This window comes from Suncus etruscus, chromosome 17, assembly GCF_024139225.1.
Source record: "Suncus etruscus isolate mSunEtr1 chromosome 17, mSunEtr1.pri.cur, whole genome shotgun sequence".
Taxonomy (NCBI): domain Eukaryota; kingdom Metazoa; phylum Chordata; class Mammalia; order Eulipotyphla; family Soricidae; genus Suncus; species Suncus etruscus.
In genome coordinates, this window is record NC_064864.1 from 61238246 (window position 1) to 61257141 (window position 18896).

Sequence of the window (18896 nt, forward strand, 5' to 3'; positions counted from 1 at the left end):
CTTGATAATTTTATGTGATGACCTTTCTCTTCTGTCTAGTGAGACTAGTGAATAAACCATGGAGCCTTTAGAATCTCTATCAAAGGACTTTAAAAAGGGACATTGGGGTAATGATGACTAACCAAACCCGAACCCAGCAGGGCTCCCAGATCCAAACTGCAATATTACATGTTCTTGTCTGAGGAGGTGAGTATTGAGAGAAGGAAACAGCATCCTTCTGGGGGTTGTCTATTTGGGGACGTAATTGTTTTTTTATCACACCCAGATTCTGTACAGTCCTTTGCACATTTGTTTCTCTATTTACTCTGAACAGAGGTTTCATTCCTGTGATACTAAAGGCTGTAGGGGAAAAGAGCAGTTTACACCAGTGGTTTCCAGCCTTCTTATTCCTGTGGACTGATTAGCCCACAAACTGGCATTTGAAACCAAACAAGTCACTTTGTCAAACATTTTTAGAAGTTGGAGATATTGTCTTGGGTACAAGCCTTAGCAAGCACAGGACCATAGTTCTATCTTGGGCTATGTATCATTGCTAACCTTAGAGACCCCCAAGCATCACTAGGTGTGGCCCTGGTGGCACAGGCACTGTGGGGTCCTACAGCACCACATTGCTAGGTCCTGACATTGATGTCTCTGATTCCCAGACTTCCCCTCTCCCCCAAGCATGGCTTCCTGGAAAGCCTTCCTGCCCCACAAAACAAATCCCTGTATTTTAGGTGGAGAACCAAAACGAGATTTGAAAAACGAGAAGTGACTCTGAAAAATAAAAATAAATGGGAGCCAATGACACACTTTGCCTGGGAGAGCAGGCAAGACAAAACAAAAGCTTCTCTTAAGACGTCTCTGCCTCCGGCCTGTAATTTATGAGCAAGGAATCATAAAATCAATTTCACTGTAATGCAGAAAGATGAGATGACACACACATTCCGTGTAGTCTGGATAAAGTTATATTTCAGAGCCCCGAAGATGAGATTCATTTATGTAATAACAAGTAATGTATTCCTCATTCCGCTCACAAGTAGGAGAGTGTAGGGTTTTAATTGATTAAGCTTCCCCAGAGAGCTGTGTAGTGAAGATTGGTCATGGCAAACAAATTAGCCATTTCTTAAACATAACTCATATTTCAAACATACTTTTCTACTTACATCTTTTTATCCTGTTGCTTTTACCAACAATGGGACAAATTGCAGCACTTTTTTGCTTCTGTAATCTTGATGAGCTGCTTCAAGGATTTGAGTTTCCTGTGATTTTTATTTGCATTTTGTTTCAGAAATAATTAGATTATAGTTTTCTTTCTTTTTTGGGGGGGACGGGGAGGGTGTTAGGAATCCAGCCCACGATCTCATACATGTAAGGCCTCGCACTGTCCAACCGTTGAGCCAGGTTCCAGCACAACCATTTTTATAAATTGAGTTGCCTGGGTATCAGTACTGGGCTCCAGTAGAAGTGGAAGTTGAGACTAGAACATCTATTTGTACTATGTAAACATTACTTTTCTGATCATTTATATACTTCGGCTACTTGACAATTGTTATTGTTTTACACAAACTATTCATAAAGAATCTAATATGAGGTGGAGCCAAGTAAACCTTTCTCTGAAAAGACTGTTAGGATATCAGGTGATTTGGAGGGGCCGGGCGGTGGCGCTAGAGGTAAGGTGCCTGCCTTGCCTGCGCTAGCCTTGGATGGATCGAGGTTCGATCCCCATATGGTCCACCAAACCAGGAGCGACTTCTGAGCGCATAGCCAGGAGTAACCCCTGAGCGTCACTGGGTGTGGCCCAAAAACCAAAAAAAAAGAAAGAAAGAAATGTTTGGTTTACACATTTGTTTGGGCCCGGAGAGATAGCACAACGGTGTTTGCCTTGCAAGCAGCCGATCCAGGACCAAAGGTGGTTGGTTTGAATCCCGGTGTCCCATATGGTCCCCCGTGCCTGCCAGGAGCTATTTCTGAGCAGACAGCCAGGAGTAACCCCTGAGCACAGCTGGGTGTGACCCAAAAACAAAACAAAACAAAAAAAAACAGGTGATTTGGAATTTAAGTTCAGGCTACACACTAAAAAATTTAAATTAAAATAAAAATACTTAAAATGCAACATGCATGGCAATTTCTGATTTTTTTTTTTTTGGAATTTGAAGTTAAAATAAAAATACCACACTTCATAATGGCTGAAGTCTTCATGTATAACATAATTGATATTCATTTGAGTTGAGTATTTTTGTTTTTGTTTTTGTTTTTTGGCCACACCCAGTGACGCTGAGGGTTACTCCTGGCTATGTGCTCAGAAATCGCTCTTGGCTTGGGGGACCATATGGGATTTGGGCGGGGGGGAGGGGGGGTGTCTTGAACTACGGTCTGTCCTAAGCTAGCGCGCACAAGCCTTACAACTTGCTTCACTGCTCCTGCCCAGAGTTCAGTAATTTTTTTTAAAGTTCATTAATATTTTCCAGGTCATGTTGCTCATTTATGATCACTTTGCTTTTGTTTTTTGGGCCATGTATGCTCAGGAGTTACTCCTGGCTCTGCAGTCAGAAATCACTCCTGGTAGGCTCCAGGAACCATATGGGATGCCAGGGATCTAACCCAGGTTGGCCATGTGCAAGGCAAATCCCCTATCTTTTTTATCACTTTGTGCCCCATGATCACATTTATTTCAAGAGGAAGGGAAAAAAAACCTGGGGAAACGTAATTAATTGGACACAGAACATTCTAGATAAGACATTTGAGTGCTGCACCATTTTAAGACCATTAGAAAAGTTTTCTGTCTTTGCTGTCCTACCTGCCATAATGATCCTTTAGGATACTAGATCATTGTATTTCTGTTCTGCCTGTGTGCTCTGCCTATGTGATCCCTCTGCTAATAACCCTTAATGCTGGAGAATAGCAGTCCTCACTCTCGGCCTTTTTGGTTGAGAAAGACAGATAGGTATGTGTACCTGCTGAGCTTTTCTACTGCTGACCCTGCGTTATACTTTTTTTTAATCTGCAAAATCTATAACAAAATAATCACCTAACCATAAAAACTGATCCCTGCCTCTTACAATGATTAAAAAGAAAAAGGGAAGGCAGGTGACAGGCTTTGAGCTGCCCTGAGCACTTCTGTTCAGCAAACCACTATATCTAAACAAAGGAGGTTTGCGTTCTTCCGCTGGGATGTTCCACAATGATCTAGCTTAGAGTGGAAAAATGCTAGCTAGCTAGATGGATTTGCAAGCTGTGTTCAAAAATATAGAGCTCTGTGGTCCCAATTAGGTTGCATTTTGCGAGAAAGAGCGACCTTATCTCTGACACCCCGCTAAAACTACTGAACTGTCAGGCTAGGGCCAGGGTAGACATCCTCAGGAAGTCCCTCCCTGAGAGCTCTGCTGGTCCAGCCAAGGCCATGAACCAACTCCTGTGCAGGCAGAAATTGCAACCATTCTTCTGTTCCAAGTGGGTTCTTCTCTGCCTACAGCCCTGGGCCAGATGCCCACAAATGAGATTTCTCTGTTAGTGGCTTGTTTTCAGGGAGTCTAGAGGGAGAAAAAGTAGGAGGGAAGGATAGCATCTTTGTAGCAGTGGTTTCTGATTCTTTATTCAGGGCTGTGATGATCTAATGTTGGGCCCAGGCAGTGCTCAGAGAATCTGGGGCCAGACTTGGTGATTCTCAGCCCACTAATCTCATGTGAGCCTTGGGAATATGCTGTTGCTCTGGCCCTACAGTGCTGGGGACTTTTGGGACTACCCCACAGAGCCCTTAGAGTGGCGACACCAAGATTTCTTAGCCATGCCAGGGTGAGTGAGGTAGAGTGCGCCCCAACCCCTGGTTTTCTCCCCCAGCCCCTCCGCCTCTCCATTCTTTAAATTCTCCCCACACCAGGCTATAAGGCAGCAGAGACAGGAGTGCACCTTCTCAGCCCCACACCTGTTCCCAGTACTCTGCCCACCAAGCTTCTAGGCCTATAAGTAGTTTCTTCCCTTTGTTTTCAGCCTGATGCTGAGCAGCTTTCTGGGTCTTTTCTGGAAAACCTTCATGGCTAACCCTCCCTCTACACCTGATACCCATATTCCAGTCATTGGCAGAAATCACAACTGGTCCCTATTTCTTTGACCGGCCCCATGCCTGTTTAGTGGCATTGTCTACTAAACAAACTATTTCCATAGAGACCCAAGTGATAGTACAGCAGGAAGGGTTCTTGCTCTACAAGTGGCTGCCCTGAGTTCAATCCCAGGAATCCCACCCATCTGGTTCCTCCAGCCCTGCCAGGAACAATTTCTGAGATCAGAGCCAGGAGTGAACCCTGAGTACCACCAGGTGTGACAAACAATAAAGACAAATAAATGGCTTCCTCAAAGCAGGTTTGACATCTCACTTTTACTCAGTCCCTTCGTGAGGGCCACATGGAGGAACTACAGCTGGGCTGTGTGGTCCACAGGGTTCCATATTTCTGTCCCTGAGGTTTGGACCCTTTTTCTACATTGACTTCAGGACTCTTTGCACTTGGCCCCTGCAAGGTAGGGGCTGCCAGTGAGGTACTGGCAATACCCCCCCAGAAGATCAATGGAGATTCTTCCAGCTTTGCTGGGCCAACTAATATTTTAATCCTGACTCAGAGAAGCCACTAAGTCATGGTTGGGTCTAGACTGAATGTTAGATTTTATTTTCCTTTGACTCCATTCTTACGTTCACCTCCAGATTTCTGCTGTGCTCTGGAGCATTCCCCTGTCCTTTGAGGGGAGACTGATTCCCCTCATCACCCAATATATTAAGCTCTGACTCATATAGATCTTCAAGCACACACTGCCACTCACAGAGGGCTTTGCTCTTTTCTCTCAGTCTGGGCTAAGTTTATAGGTCTTGCTAAGTATTCTAGGGATTTCTCTTTCCCATACAAAAATTTTTCTTTCGTTTTTTTTTTTTGGTTTGTTTGTTTGTTTGGTTTTTGGGCCACACCCGGCATTGCTCAGGAGTTACTCCTGGCTGTCTGCTCAGAAATAGCTCCTGGCAGGCACGGGGGACCATATGGGACACCGGGATTCGAACCAACCACCTTTGGTCCTGGATCGGCTGCTTGCAAGGCAAACGCCTCTGTGCTATCTCTCCGGGCCCTTTTTATTTATTTATTTTTTCAATCTTTCCAGAAAGAATCTTCCAGAATGGTAAGGGAGAGACACAGCTCGGTAAACAAACACAATTCCATGCAAGAAAATTTCACTTAGAAGTCATGGTGAGTCTATCAATTCAACTTTCATGAGAGTAAAATCAGGGCCTGCTTTTTGTGTTAAAATTATTTTTGTGGGGGGACAGATAGCACAGCAGTAGGGCATTTGCCTTGCATGCAGCTGGTTCAAATTCTGGCATTTTATATGGTACCCCGTGCCTGCCAGAAACGACTTCTGAGCACAGAACCAGGAGTAACCCCTGATCACCACTGGGTGTGACCCACAAAAACAAAAAAAAAATTATTAACTCAAGTGGTGCTTAAGAGGTCATAGGCTCTGCCTGTAATTCCTGGTCAGCAGAGCTGATAATTCAATGCAAAGGCTCTGGGAAACCAGGGATAACCTGGACCACCCACGCAGTGTCCTGGGGCCTCGATTTTGGGCAGACCATGTGGTAACTGAGGTTGAACTGGGGGTGGCCCCATACAAGATAAGCTCTGCATTCTTCAGCCCCTGTGTTAAAATAGTGCTATCCTAATGGTTTATGCTTTACTAATGATAAAGCATTTTTAATCAAGCATAATTTTTTTTGTCTGATTTGGGTGTTTCTTCATTGTAAAATCCCCAGAAAACTAAAAAGGAAGAGGCTTACGAAGCCATAGAGCCTCTCAAATATAGACTTTCTTTCCGTCTGACAGGAACAGTTTGCTCAAATCTGTACGGATGAGAACACAATTATGGTAGAAGAGGAAAACCTACGCTGGCTTTGTAGACGTCTATTTGCTCTGCAAAGGGCAGCATTTATGTTTCTTCAGCTGTAGCTTGAATGCGTTCCAGTTTCAGAAGCAGGCGTGCTGGTGAGCTTGGCTGAGGGGTTCTCTGGGCCTGCCTTCCAGAAAGGACAACAAACACCTGATTTTGATTTTTCTCTGACCTCTTGGGCCTCTTCCTTGAGTTCCTGTGAGGAGAACATGCCTTGCTTAGAGGATATACCTGGAAGGCAAGAGGATTTTTCTTGAGCTTTTATCATTCTGAGTATCTTTTCCTCCCTCCCTCCCTCCCTTCCTCCCTCCTTCCCTCCCCCTCCCTCCCTTCCTCCCTTCCTCCCTTCCTCCCTTCCTCCCTTCCTTTTTCACACCCAGCAGCGCTCAGGGATTACTCCTGGCTCTACGCTCAGAAATCATTTCTGGCAGGCTCGGAGGACCATATGGAATGCTGGGATTTGAACCACCGACCTTCTGCATGCAAGGCAATTGCCTTATCTCTCCGGCCCCATGCTATCTCTCCGTCCCCGATTATCTTTCTTTTTTTTTTTTTTTTTTTTGGTTTTTGGTTTTTTATTTTGGGACACACCTGCCAGCGCTCAGGGGTTACTCTTGGCTTTGTGCTCAGAAATCACTCCTGCCAGATTCAGGGGACAATATGAGATGCCAGGGATCAAACCCTGGTCAGCCACAGATTAAGACTAACGCCCTATCCACTGTGCTATCACTCTGGCCCCAATTCTGAGTATTTTTCAAGCTACTCTTTCTTCTAAATCCTTTCTTCCTGTTCTCCCTCCCCTTTTTACTGTTTTGTTTGGGGCCACACTTGACAGTGCACAGGGATCACTCCTGGCAGTGTTAGGGGATCCTATGGGCTGCAGGGGATTGAACTCTGGTTGGCCAGAGGCAAACCAAACACTACCCACTGTACTAAAGCTCTAGCACCTCTTCATCTTTTTCCTCTGAGGAAGAATGATGAAATGGAGGAAAGGAGTAGGAGAAGGAAGAGAAAACACAAAACATTAAGAGGAAAGGAAAGCCCAAGGAGGAAGGACACCTCAGACCTCCCAGCTAATCTGAGCTTGCCCTTCCTCACTTTCCTCTGGGGTATCTATTGTCCTCTGGATCCTGCTTTCCCACCCAGCCTCCATTTTTTTCATCCCCAGCAGAAGTGGGCACCATCTCAGGCTCTGATCCTGTGTTCATGAGAAAAGGCCACAGGCCACACTGTGGATCTTAGGTGGGACCCTTCTCTTTGGGCCTGTTCTGGCTGGGTGCCTGCTACCCTGCTACCCCTGACTTTCCTGGGATCCGGAGCCAGACCACACTGCTGCCCATCAGTGAGGATTCTGGTATTCAGCCAGCCCTCTCCTAGCCTCACTCTATCCTTTATAAGAAAGGAAATGAAGCCGCCCACCCCAAAAGAGTGTGTATTATCTGAAACTATCCTAGAGCTGGAAGACACCAGAGGAGGAAGGGCAGGCTCAGCTTCTGCTCCTCAAAGCCCCCAGATTCCTGATATGACTGACCCTTGGGAAAGCTGATGGCACCAGAATGGATCCTGGAGCTGCATGTGGAGTGGTGCTCTGGCCCCACAAAGGTTTGCTGGTCAACTGTCAAAGCCTTCTGATGTACAGTTAAGTTTCCTAAGAGATCCTGTGCTTACTGGTTTCTCTGTTCCCATTCCCTGTAGTCCCACAGTCCGTGGAGATTTCCACTCTCCATGAGAAAACCTTCTTCCTGTGGACCCCACACAAGAGCAAACATTCAACGGACTCTCCTAAGGAGTTTGGCTAGGCATTTAGAATCCTTTCCACATCCAGGAGCTATTACAAGAATTTGGTTTCTTTTTGGTATTAGTCTGGTTTAGGTCACAATGTTTCTATAGTGTTAACACTTATGGTATTTGCACAAAGTTGCAGCACCTTTGCCACCACCAAACTGCCCTTGCCTCTCTATCTCTCTTCCTATGTCATTTCTATGTCATCTCTCTCACCCATCCAGATTGGTGATCTGAGTTCTCATCCAAGATCAAGGGCTTGGCATTGTTCAATAACTGTAGAATTGGAGCTTTACTCGACATTTCCACGTTGACTGTACCTCAGACCATTAGAGGGCTTTTAAAAAAAATAACTAGGGCCCGGAGAGATAACACAGCGGCGTTTGCCTTGCAAGCAGCCGATCCAGGACCAAAGGTGGTTGGTTCGAATCCCGGTGTCCCATATGGTCCCCCGTGCCTGCCAGGAGCTATTTTTGAGCAGACAGCCAGGAGTAACCCCTGAGCACTGCCGGTGTGGCCCAAAAAAATAAATAAAAAAAATAACTGAACAAATTCCTACGCACACTGCACATATCTTATTTTGAAGTAAAAAAATGGGAACAAATACAATATTTAAAATTAGGAACAAGTAAAGTTACATCAACAATTTACCATTATTTCAAGGGAACTATGGGCCTGCTTTTGGCAGGAGAGAGAGAGAGAAAGAGAGAGAGAGAGATGGAGAGAGAGGGAGAGAGAGAGAGAGACAGACAGAGAGAGAGAGAGAGGAGAGAGAGAGAGAGAGAGAGAGAGAGAGAGAGAGAGAGAGAGAGAGAGAGAGAGAGAATGGAGAGTACAGTGCACATCCCACACTTGCACACTGGTTGTCTGGGACAAGTCGGTAGCTAAGCAGAATAGGCAGCAGTGGCAAAAACACCCGGTGGGGACATAGTTTGGGGACCCCTGCTCTTGTTTATTATCTGCAGCTGTCATTCCAAATCTTGAGGACCAATCTGAAAATTCTCTGTGTGGGGGTCCCAGCCTGTTGCTGACCAGTCAGTAATGAGTAAGTGTAGAGTAGACCAAAGTTAAAGGCACTGCCAGGGGGCATGTCCATACCTCAGTTAGGCGCTGAGGGCTACAGACCCTTCCTAGGGAGATTGCCAAATTGGGCTCCCACAGCCTTGAGGCTTGTTCTGGGTAGAGAAACAAAGGGAAGGGTGAACCGCGCTGACTCGATCGTTACCAAATGCTACCGCTGGGGGCAGTGCCCCCAAATAGTCTCTGCATCACCTGGCTGCCCGCGAGTTGCCAGTTCCCTGAGTGAGCCAGTAGGACATTCTGGCAACTGGCAGCTTTTTAGAAACCTGCGGAAATTGGGTCTTTTGAGCTTCAATCCGCAAAATAACTCTTGCCTTTGCGTTCAGTCAGACAGCTGGTCTGGGCTCTCACCCTGACAAGAGTCCAGAACCCCTGCCAAAGGCTAAGCACTAGAGTCGCCTATTGGACTCAAAACACTAAGTAAATCACACTAGAGACTTGGGAGTGGGGGCGCATGTGTGTTGTTTGTTGTTGGTAGTTTTGAGGGAAAGCACATTCAGCAGTTCTCGGGGATTATTCCTGGCTCTGTACTCAGAAATCGCTCCTGGTAGTGCTCAGGGGACCTTATGAGATGCCACAGATGGAACCTGGGTTGGCCACATGCAAGGCCAGCAACTTACCTATTGTGCTATAGCTCTGGTCCCATGGGCATGTTATTCAAATGGGGAACAGGCCTGCACTCAATAATCCGAAACAGACAATTTTCTTTAGGTGTCACACTTACAGGCTCAGTGGGTCATCCGGGACAGACTGTCCTAATCTTAGAGCAGAGACCACCCAATCAGGAACTGTCTTCTCAGATCATCTTCAGGTGGTGTCCGGGGCAAGTCTGGTCAGAGGTAGTCCCCAGTCTTCCTCCCTTTGGGCCTGCCCCTCCCCGTGGCTTCTCCCAGGTCCTTTCCATTCTCTCAGCAGAAACCCTCTGCCTGTCCCTTTTACTCTACCAGTGCAGCTGTGCTGGACTTTCTACTAATTTTGCTGAGGTTTGCTCTGAGCTGTTGCGGCAGATATTAAGGGGAACTCTGTGTGTGTGTGTGTGTGTGTGTGTGTGTGTGTGTAGAGAGAGAGAGAGACAGAGAGAGAGAGACAGAGAGAGAGAGACAGAGAGATACAGATACAGACAGAAAGAGATAAAACAGCAGATAAGGCTCTTCTTGCCTTGTATACTGCCAACATACATTTGATCCCCATCACCCCATGTGGTCCCCTGAGCTCCTTCAGAAGTAAGTTCTGACCACTGTTGAAAGGGACCCAAAAATCCAAATAAAAAAATTAATGGGAAAAATGTTTTCCCCTGGGGGTCAGCCCAGTAGAGTTGGGGGAGAAGAACTGTGGGGCATTCCAGCTATGTGAGTCTGAAGGTGCTGGGGGAGAGCAGTGGGCATGCTGCCCTGGGGATCGAACTCAGGGTAGGTACAAGAGCTATCACTTAAGTTACCTCTTGGAGCCTATAGGAAAGAATTTGAATTTTAGAAAATTCTATTATTTTTTTGTCTGTGGAAAACCACCCTTGATTTTTGCTTCTAAAAGTTGAGGTATAGGCCGGCGAGGTGGCACTACAGGTAAGGTGCCTGCCTTGCAAGCGCTAGCCAAGGAAAGATCTCGACCACGGTTCGATTCCCCGGCATCCCATATGGTCCCCCCAAGCCAGGGGCAATTTCTGAGCGCTTAGCCAGGAGTAACCCCTGAGCATCAAACGGCTGTGGCCCGAAAAAACAAAAAATAAAATAAAATAAAAGTTGAGGTGCTAGCTTACTCTGAAAGGTCTCCATGGGGGAGAATTTTACCTGAAATCATTCTGTCCCAGGAAGCTTATTTCTAATCACAATTCCCTTAGCGGGGCTAGAGAAATAGTGCAGCAGGGAAAGCCTTGTGCACAGCCAACTTGGGTTTGATTTCCTGCAGCCCATTTGATCCCATGTGGTCCTTGAGCACCACCCTGAGTGTAGAGCCAGGAGTAAGTCCTGAGCCCTGCCAGTTGTAGCCCCCAAACCAAAAAACACACATCATGAATCACAATACCCATCCAAACTAACATAATTAACACCTGTGTACAAGACCATTGCTTAGATTTTGAAAACTAAGACCAGAGAGCTGAATTTTGCTAAGGTAAAGAGAAGAAAATTTACTTTCATTTCTGATTTCCCCTTGCCCCTCACCCTTCCATATTAAACTTTCCTTGAAAGGTCAGAGAAAAGTTTATGTTTTGCTTTGTTATAGGACCATATCTGGCAGTGCTCAGGGCTTACTCCGGCTCTGTGCTCAGGAATCACTCCTAGCAGGGCATGGGCGGCTACATGAGATGCTGAGGATTGAAGCCAAGTTGGCCACATGCCTTACCTACTATACTATATATTCATCTCCATAAAGAAAAAAAAAAAAAGATTTGGGCCAGAGAGTGAGCTCAATGGGCAGAAATATATGATTTGCCTATAGAAGACCCCTGTTCAATCCCTGGCATATCTGGGTTCCCCAGGCACTATTGAGAGCAACCCTGAGCATAGAACCAGACTCTAAATCCCAAAAAAACTATATATATTCTTTAAAAGCATTCTGAATGATTACCTAAACTCACACCAGATGAACCGACTTCAGATCATACAAGTATAGTAAAACATGAAAGCATCTGAGAATCTCACTGGTGCCTTGAATTTTGGAGAGGTTTTTTGTGGGGAGGGGAGTGGGGGCAACACACCCAGTTGTACTCAGGAAACATGGTAGAATTTAGTCAAAATAGGTCTCTCAAATTCATTTTGTCTCCCTAACAACTGTCTCCTATGAGTGGCGTTATGTCTCTCTTCCCAAGGGCCTGGAAACTTAGATAGAAATCAATTGGACCCATCGAAAATTTCCAGAAAAGGAACTAATTGGCCAACTGTGAGCTAAAGGGCCATACTGGTGTGGGATAGCAGAAGAGAGGGGAGAGCTTCCCCAAAGCTGCTAGAAGTACCTTCCAGAACCTTTCGGCTGAATGATGGGAGCAACAGAAAAAGGTGCTAGGCAGGTGCTCAGGATATCCCCCAAATCCTATCCTTCTCTTGACTGTTGAACACGAGGTGCTATTTTAGGAGTGGTGTGCACATTCAAGGACTGTCTTCCTGGAGCTAAGCATCCGGATATAGAACAGTGGCTGACCTGTTGCACAATGTTAAAGAACAGTATTACTTGATGCTTTCTGCTCAGCAGATTTTATCTGCCAACTTTCATATGCTTGATCATTGGAGTCTTTACGATAATTCTAGAAGAAAGGCTCCCATATTCCAAGTCTATGAGTTGGGAGAGGTAAAGTGACTCACTGAAGGTTGTACATTGAAATCAGGCGGCCAAACCTCATCGTTATCCTAATGCCAGGCGTTCTCAGGTAGACCTTAGTTACTGGGTCACCTGGGCGCAATGTGGAGTGAACTACTACTGAAGGATTCAAAGCTAGAGTCACCAAGAACACTAGCAAGATTTGCTACTCACATTTACACAGGAATGGAGTTGAGTCAGCCATCAAATTAGGTGAGAGAAGAAAGCAGATATAAAAAAATATATTATGGGGCAGGAGAGGTAGCATGGAGGTAGGGCATTTGCCTTGCATGCAGAAGGATGGTGGTTCGAATTCCGACATCCCTGAGCCTGCCAGGAGCGACTTCTTCTCTCTCCCTTTCCCCCTCTCCCCTTTCTCCCTCTCCCCTTTCTCCCTCCCTCCCCAATATCAACAGAGGGGTATTCAGTTACTTTGCTGAAGCCCCTAATGGCATCACTAGCTGGAGGGTGTGGTTTCTCAGGATAAAGTTGGTAATTTTTTGAGGGCCACGCCCAGTGGCACTCAGGGGTTACTCCTGGCTTTGTGCTCAGAAATCACTCCTAGCAGTCACAGCGGATCATATGGGATGCCGGATTCGAACCAGCATTGGTCCTGGGTCGACTGCTTATATAGCAAATGCCATACCGCTGTGCTATCTCTGTGGCCCTAAAGTTGGTAATTTTTAAAACTGTTTTAGGATGTAATTCACACACCATCCATTTAAAGCATTTGACGCAATGACTTTTAGTCTACCAACAGAACTGTGCTTCCATCTGTACCATCTGTTATAGAACATTTTCCCTTTTTTTTTTCTTTTTAATTTTAGGGCACACCTGGCTGTGCACAAGGCTTACTCTTGGCTCTGTATTCAGGGATCACTTCTGGTGGGCTTAGGGCGGTGGTGGTAGTTTGAACCCAGTTTGACTGTATGCAAAGTAAGTGCCCTACCTGTTGTATTATCATTTTTGGCTTTTGGAATATTTCCTCTTTACCCCCCAAACAAAGCTTGTTTCCTTAGCTGTTATTCCCAGTTTCCCCCTCCCGCCCCATCCTGGACAATCTCCAGTCTGTTTACTATTTTATATGAATTTGTCTACACTGAATTGTTCCTGTCAAAGAATTCTACAACAGAGATGCCGAGCAGAGTTTGTGCAGTTAAACACACAGAAGGCCAGATGTGTGTCCCCACTTTGGCTCCAAAGTGGCCAGCCTGTTAGGCTTCCAAGAATCCTGCAGGCCCACCCCTGGGTTTCACTATCCCAAGGATCATTGAACATTAAACACCCAAGAAACATCTTTTTAGGGACCTTCTTTTTAGGGACAAGTTAGGCAACTGAACTATCCACAAGACTTGCCACAAAATCCATGGCCTGGGCCCCTTCTTCAGTAAATCTTACATGTGGTCCTTTTTTGTACATTTTTGGTTGTTTGTTTTGGAGCCACACACCTGGCAGTGCTCAGTGATTACTCCTGGCCCAAACTCAAGAATCACTCCTGGTGGGCTCAGGAGACCATATCAGATGCTGAGGATAGAACCTGGGTTGGCTTCATGCAAGGCAAGTGCCCTACCCACTATACTACCAGCCCCAGGTGAGTAGATGTTATGCAGAACTTAGGATAAAACAATATGTTCTTTTATAGGCCAGTTCATATTTCCTCGTTAAATTTTCTTAATTCTCTTCACATTTTTTTGGGGGGAAGAGTATTTTGGGCCACACCTGGTGGTGCTCAGTGACTATTCCTGGCTCTGCCCTCAGAAATTACTCCTGGCTCTGGGGACCATATAGGATACCGGGGATTGAACCTGGGTCCCTCCTGGGTCCACCATGTGCAAGGCAAATGCCCTACTGCTGTGCTATCCTTCTGGCCTAATTCTCTCAACTTTTACATTGGTAGGTCTTACCTATTTCATGTTAACTCTAAAATGTATTAGCACAAACATTTTTAAAAAGTTTTATTAATAACAAGGAAGACACGATAATTAACACGAGATCCAAATACAAAATAAAAATTAATGCAGTATACTTGAGAAGCCAGAGTTGGAGACTTGCTTATGTAAATGAGAACAGGCTTTGTGTTATATTGTATTAAATGATTTGAATTTATTTATTTACATACGTTAAAATTAAATCACTTTTGGGGAAAGTCACCAGGATGGTGAGATTAGTGTTGAGACAAGAAAATAAAAGGAAAAAAAATTAAAAAGAAGAAAAAAACGAGAAAGTCTAAAGGCATCAGAATTCCCATAGATGACTGTTTCAGAGACAAGTTTCCTTTACCTGGAATCTATATTCCTTTCTTGCAGAATATGCCAAGATTAAGTGTGCTCCATGATTACAAAGAAATGCCAGACTTGTTGGCCCAAAAGAAACTTTCAGCTACAAAAATAATAAAACCAAGGGGCTAGAGCTTTGTATGCAGCCATCCTGGTTTCGATTTCCTGACACCCTCTATGGTCCTGTGAGCCTTGCCAAGAGAGATCCCTAACTCCAGTGCCAAGCCCCGAACATAGCCAGTGTAGCACCAAACCTGAAAATAAGAAATAAATAAAAGTAACAGAACCCCTAGAAACAATTACAACACTGCTGACCTGCTCTGGAGTCTTGATGTGCTGCTGGAGGAGACCTGAGGCCTTCCATCAAGTGATCTGAAACCCGGTGGGGGCTCAGAGAGGCGAACCCTCCAGATATTTCTCTTCCCCGTTCTCCCTCCACCCCTGACAGTGGTTTCCCCATGATGAGGGAAGCTGCTGGCCTTAGCTACATCCCTTTAAATGCTTTTGATTTACAGAAGCTCCCTAACAAATAAAAGCGAATTGATTACTAAGTCACAGCCTCAAGAGAGCTTTCTTCCAGGAAGTCTTCAGGGTAAGGAAGAGAAATTGGAGCAATATTTGAAAAAATAACTCCTGTTATCGTCTCTGGCTTCACCAGGGGCTGAAAGGCTGAAAAGATCCTGACTTCTCATCATCACCCTAGGAGATAGGGTGCTGAATGAACATTTTTGCCAATAAAGAAGAGACTCAGAGAAATCGAGGTTTGCTCAAGATGATCCCACTGGCCAGTGGTAGCTTCTTCCTTGATCTTGAAGCCCCCTGAGCTTTCCCCTGTTGCCTCCCGCCTGTCAGGAGATGAGAACTGCCTGCCAGGATGGAAGAATCCTCAGAGATTTTGGTCCCAGCCCTTTAGCCGTGGAGTCTGAGCTTCCTTAGCCACTAATTCAATCTGACAGCGCTGCTTCATCTGCAGGCTCAGCAGGAAGGATGGGGAGTGAGATGCGCGTTTCCAGGGTGACTGGCCCAGTGGCTCATTCCCCTCCCCCACTGAAGTGCCTCTTGGGGGCTCTTTGATACCCTTGCAGACATGTAGCAATACACATGGGCACACACACACAAGCAGGCGTGCTCAGCTCACTCTCAGGTATGACCTGGCTTATTGTGAGGTTTGCTTAGAAACCCAAGCGATCAGTCTATTTCCAAAATATTTAAGTTCTGGTCCTTCCTTGTTACACTTTGATATACTTGTTATACTCCTTGTTAAACTTTTTTCAGGGATCACTCCTGGTGATACTCAGGAGACCATATGGGATGTTGGAGAACAAACCTGGGTTGGCCATATACAAATCAAATGCCCTGTGAGCTGTATTATCTCTTGGTTGCCCAAAGTTATGGCTTGTTTTTGTTTTGTTTTTGAACCACACCTGGCAACGCTCAGGAATTACTCCTGGCTCTGCGCTCAGAAATCACTCCTGGCAGGCTCGGGGGACCACATAGGATGCCGGAAATCAAACCCAGGTCTGTCTTGGGTCAACTCTGTTCAAGGCTAACCACTATGCTATTGCTCTCCCCCCACCCCCGTTACGTTTTATAAATGATACCTAGGATCTCTGGAACCTTTTCTATTAATCTTATGTATGAGGACATATTCTGTTCACATCATAAATTCTCTAAGGAACGTTGGGAACATAACCAATTGATGATATATAATGTGATCTATTCTCTTCTTTCACACCTATGTATCTTATAAATTCCTTGAGGGGCTGGTGAGGTGGCACTAGAGGTAAGGTGTCTGCTTTGCAAGCGCTAGCCAAGGAAGGACCGCGGTTTGATCCCCCAGCATCCCATATGGTCCCCCCAAACCAGGGGCGATTTCTGAGCGCTTAGCCAGGAGTAACCCCTGAGCAGCAAATGAGTGTGGCTCAAAAAAACAAACAAAAAAATTTCTTGAGTTTAAGGTCATTATGATTTGATGTTTACTTTCATTTATTTGGGAGGCTTAATAGGGGCATCCAACAGTACTTAGGAGAAATTCCTGTTTCTGTGTTCAGGAGTGATCCCTAGCAGTGATCAGGGTGCTAAGGTTTGAACTGGGGTCAGCCATATGCAAAAAAAAAAAAGTGCTTTACCTCTATCTCTCTTGTCCAATTTAACATTTTAAAACAAACTCACCTCGGGGCCGGCGCAGTGGTGCTAGAGGTAAGGTGTCTGCCTTGTCAGCACTAACCTAGGACAGACCACGGTTCGATCCCCAGCATCCCATATGGTCCCCCAAGCCAGGAGCGACTTTTGAGCGCATAGCCAGGAGGAACCCCTGAGCGTCACCGGGTGTGGCCCAAAAACCAACCAACCAACCAAACAAACAAACAAAAAACCCCAAAAAAACAACTCACCTCAAGGGCCAGAGTGATAACACAACAGGTAGGGAGTTTGCCGTGCACGAGGCTGACCAGGGCTTTTCTGTTCCAGGCACTTCATATGGTTCCCTGGAATAATTTCTGAGCGCAGAGCTAGGAGGAACCCCTGAGCCCTGTGAGGTGTGGTCCAAGACCAAACAAAATCAAAACAAAACAAACCCAATCAAACCATCTTCCCCTGAATTTTCCTGCATGCCTATTTATAATTAGAATAAACTTTTTTCTTCTTTTTTTGGTTTTTGGGTCACAACCGGCAGTGCTCAGGAGTCACTCCTGGCTCTATGCTCAGAAATTGCTCCTGGCAGGCTCAAGGAACCATATGGGGCGCTGGGATTTGAGCCATTGTCGTTCTGCATTCAAGGCAAACACCCTACCTCCATGCTATCTCTCAGGCCCCCGAATAAACATTTTTAAATTATGCACCTATTTGAGGGTAAAAACATGACATCTGAATTTTTCCTGGAAGAAAAGAAAAATGATGTTTCACCCCTACTTAACCTGTTTTCCTTTTGGGAGAGATGGAATAGAGCTTCCCTTAGAAAAAGTTGGACTATGGGCCCGGAGAGATAGCACAGCGGCGTTTGCCTTGCAAGCAGCCGATCAAGGACCAAAGGTGGTTGGTTCGAATCCTGGTGTCCCATATGGTCCCCTGAGCCTGCCAGGAGCTATTTCTGAGCAGACAGCCAGGAGTAACACCTGAGCACTGCCAGGTGTGGCCCAAAAACCAAAAAAAGAAAAAAAAAAAAAAAGAAAAAGTTGGACTAGACAGTGTGTTATATTACTATATTATGTTATGTTAGTTTACCTCATTAAGTTAATCCATTTTGTCTCTTGAATAAATTTTTACAATAAAAAAAAGAGTTGGTTTCCTTGGTTTCCATCCTTTGCACATGAAGATGCATCTGATGTTGGTTGCACCATGTACTGGTGATACACCCAACTCAGTTTATGACATGTCAAGAATGAGCATCCTGCCCTGTCAATAAAATTGCTGCAGTGAAAGTTGAGCTAAGATGCATTTGGCTGTAAGTGGAAAACACTCAGTCTGAAAGAGCTTAAGAAAAAAGTTGAGTTATGGGAAGGTACTTTCCCAGGGAAAATGAGATACTCTTTGGATAAAAAATTAACCTCATCTAAGGCATCTTTAAGCTTTGAAGCTTGTTTTTTAATATCAGAAGAACAGGGAGTTGGAGATATAGAACAGTTATGGCCCTTGCCTTGCTTATGGCCATCCCTGTTTTTGTTTGTTTGGGTTTTTGTTTTTGTTTTTGGCCACAACCCTTGACGCTCAGAAGTTACTCCTGGCTATGTGCTCCTGGCTAAATCAATCCTGGCTTGGGGACCATATGAGACACCTAGGGATCAATCCGCTCTAAGTCAGTACATGTAAGGCAAACACCTTACCGCTTGTGCCACTGCTTCGGCCCCAATTTTTGGGTGAGTCATATCCGGCAGCACTCAGGGGTTACTCCTGGCTCTGTGCTCAGAAATCGCTCCTGGCAGGCATGGGGGACCATATGGGATGCCAGGATTCGAACCACTGTTAGTCCTAAATCAGCTGTGTGCAAGGTAAATGCCTTACCAATGTGCTATCTCTCCAGCTCCATCCCTGATTTGATCCCTGGCTCTGCAGTTGGTTCATGAGCACCAAAACAACAGCAACAATAACAACAAACAGAAAATCACAATGTGATTTTGTTTTTGAAAAAAGCCTAACTTCTGGAGGTCAGAGAAAACTGAATTTGAACCTGTAATCTGTAATTAGTGCTGAGATCTTAATAAAAAATTTCAACTCTCTGACCCTGGTTTTTATTTATTTATTTATTTATTTATTTTATTTATTTATTATTTATTTATTTATTCTGGTTTTTGGGCCACACCCGGCGGTGCTCAGGGGTTACTCCTGGCTGTCTGCTCAGAAATAGCTCCTGGCAGGCACGGGGGACCATATGGGACACCAGGATTCGAACCAACCACCTTTGGTCCTGGATCGGCTGCTTGCAAGGCAAACACCGCTGTGCTATCTCTCCGGGCCCTAGAGATCAATCTTGAAATAGAACTCCTACATGCAAACATGCACCCACTCTTTGAGCTATCACCTCTGCCCCATCTGAGAATAAATATACCAAGAGTGTTATGAAAGAAC

The 18896-nt window shown here is 45.3% G+C and overlaps 1 long non-coding RNA gene across 1 annotated transcript; it reads left to right on the forward strand.

Moving 5' to 3' along the window:
* The first annotated feature begins 1366 nt into the window (after window positions 1–1366).
* Window positions 1367–2153, forward strand: LOC125994972 (uncharacterized). Its single transcript, XR_007490697.1, has 2 exons — window positions 1367–1619; window positions 2026–2153. It is a non-coding gene; the product is annotated as an uncharacterized LOC125994972 (long non-coding RNA).
* Window positions 2154–18896: the final 16743 nt, after the last annotated feature.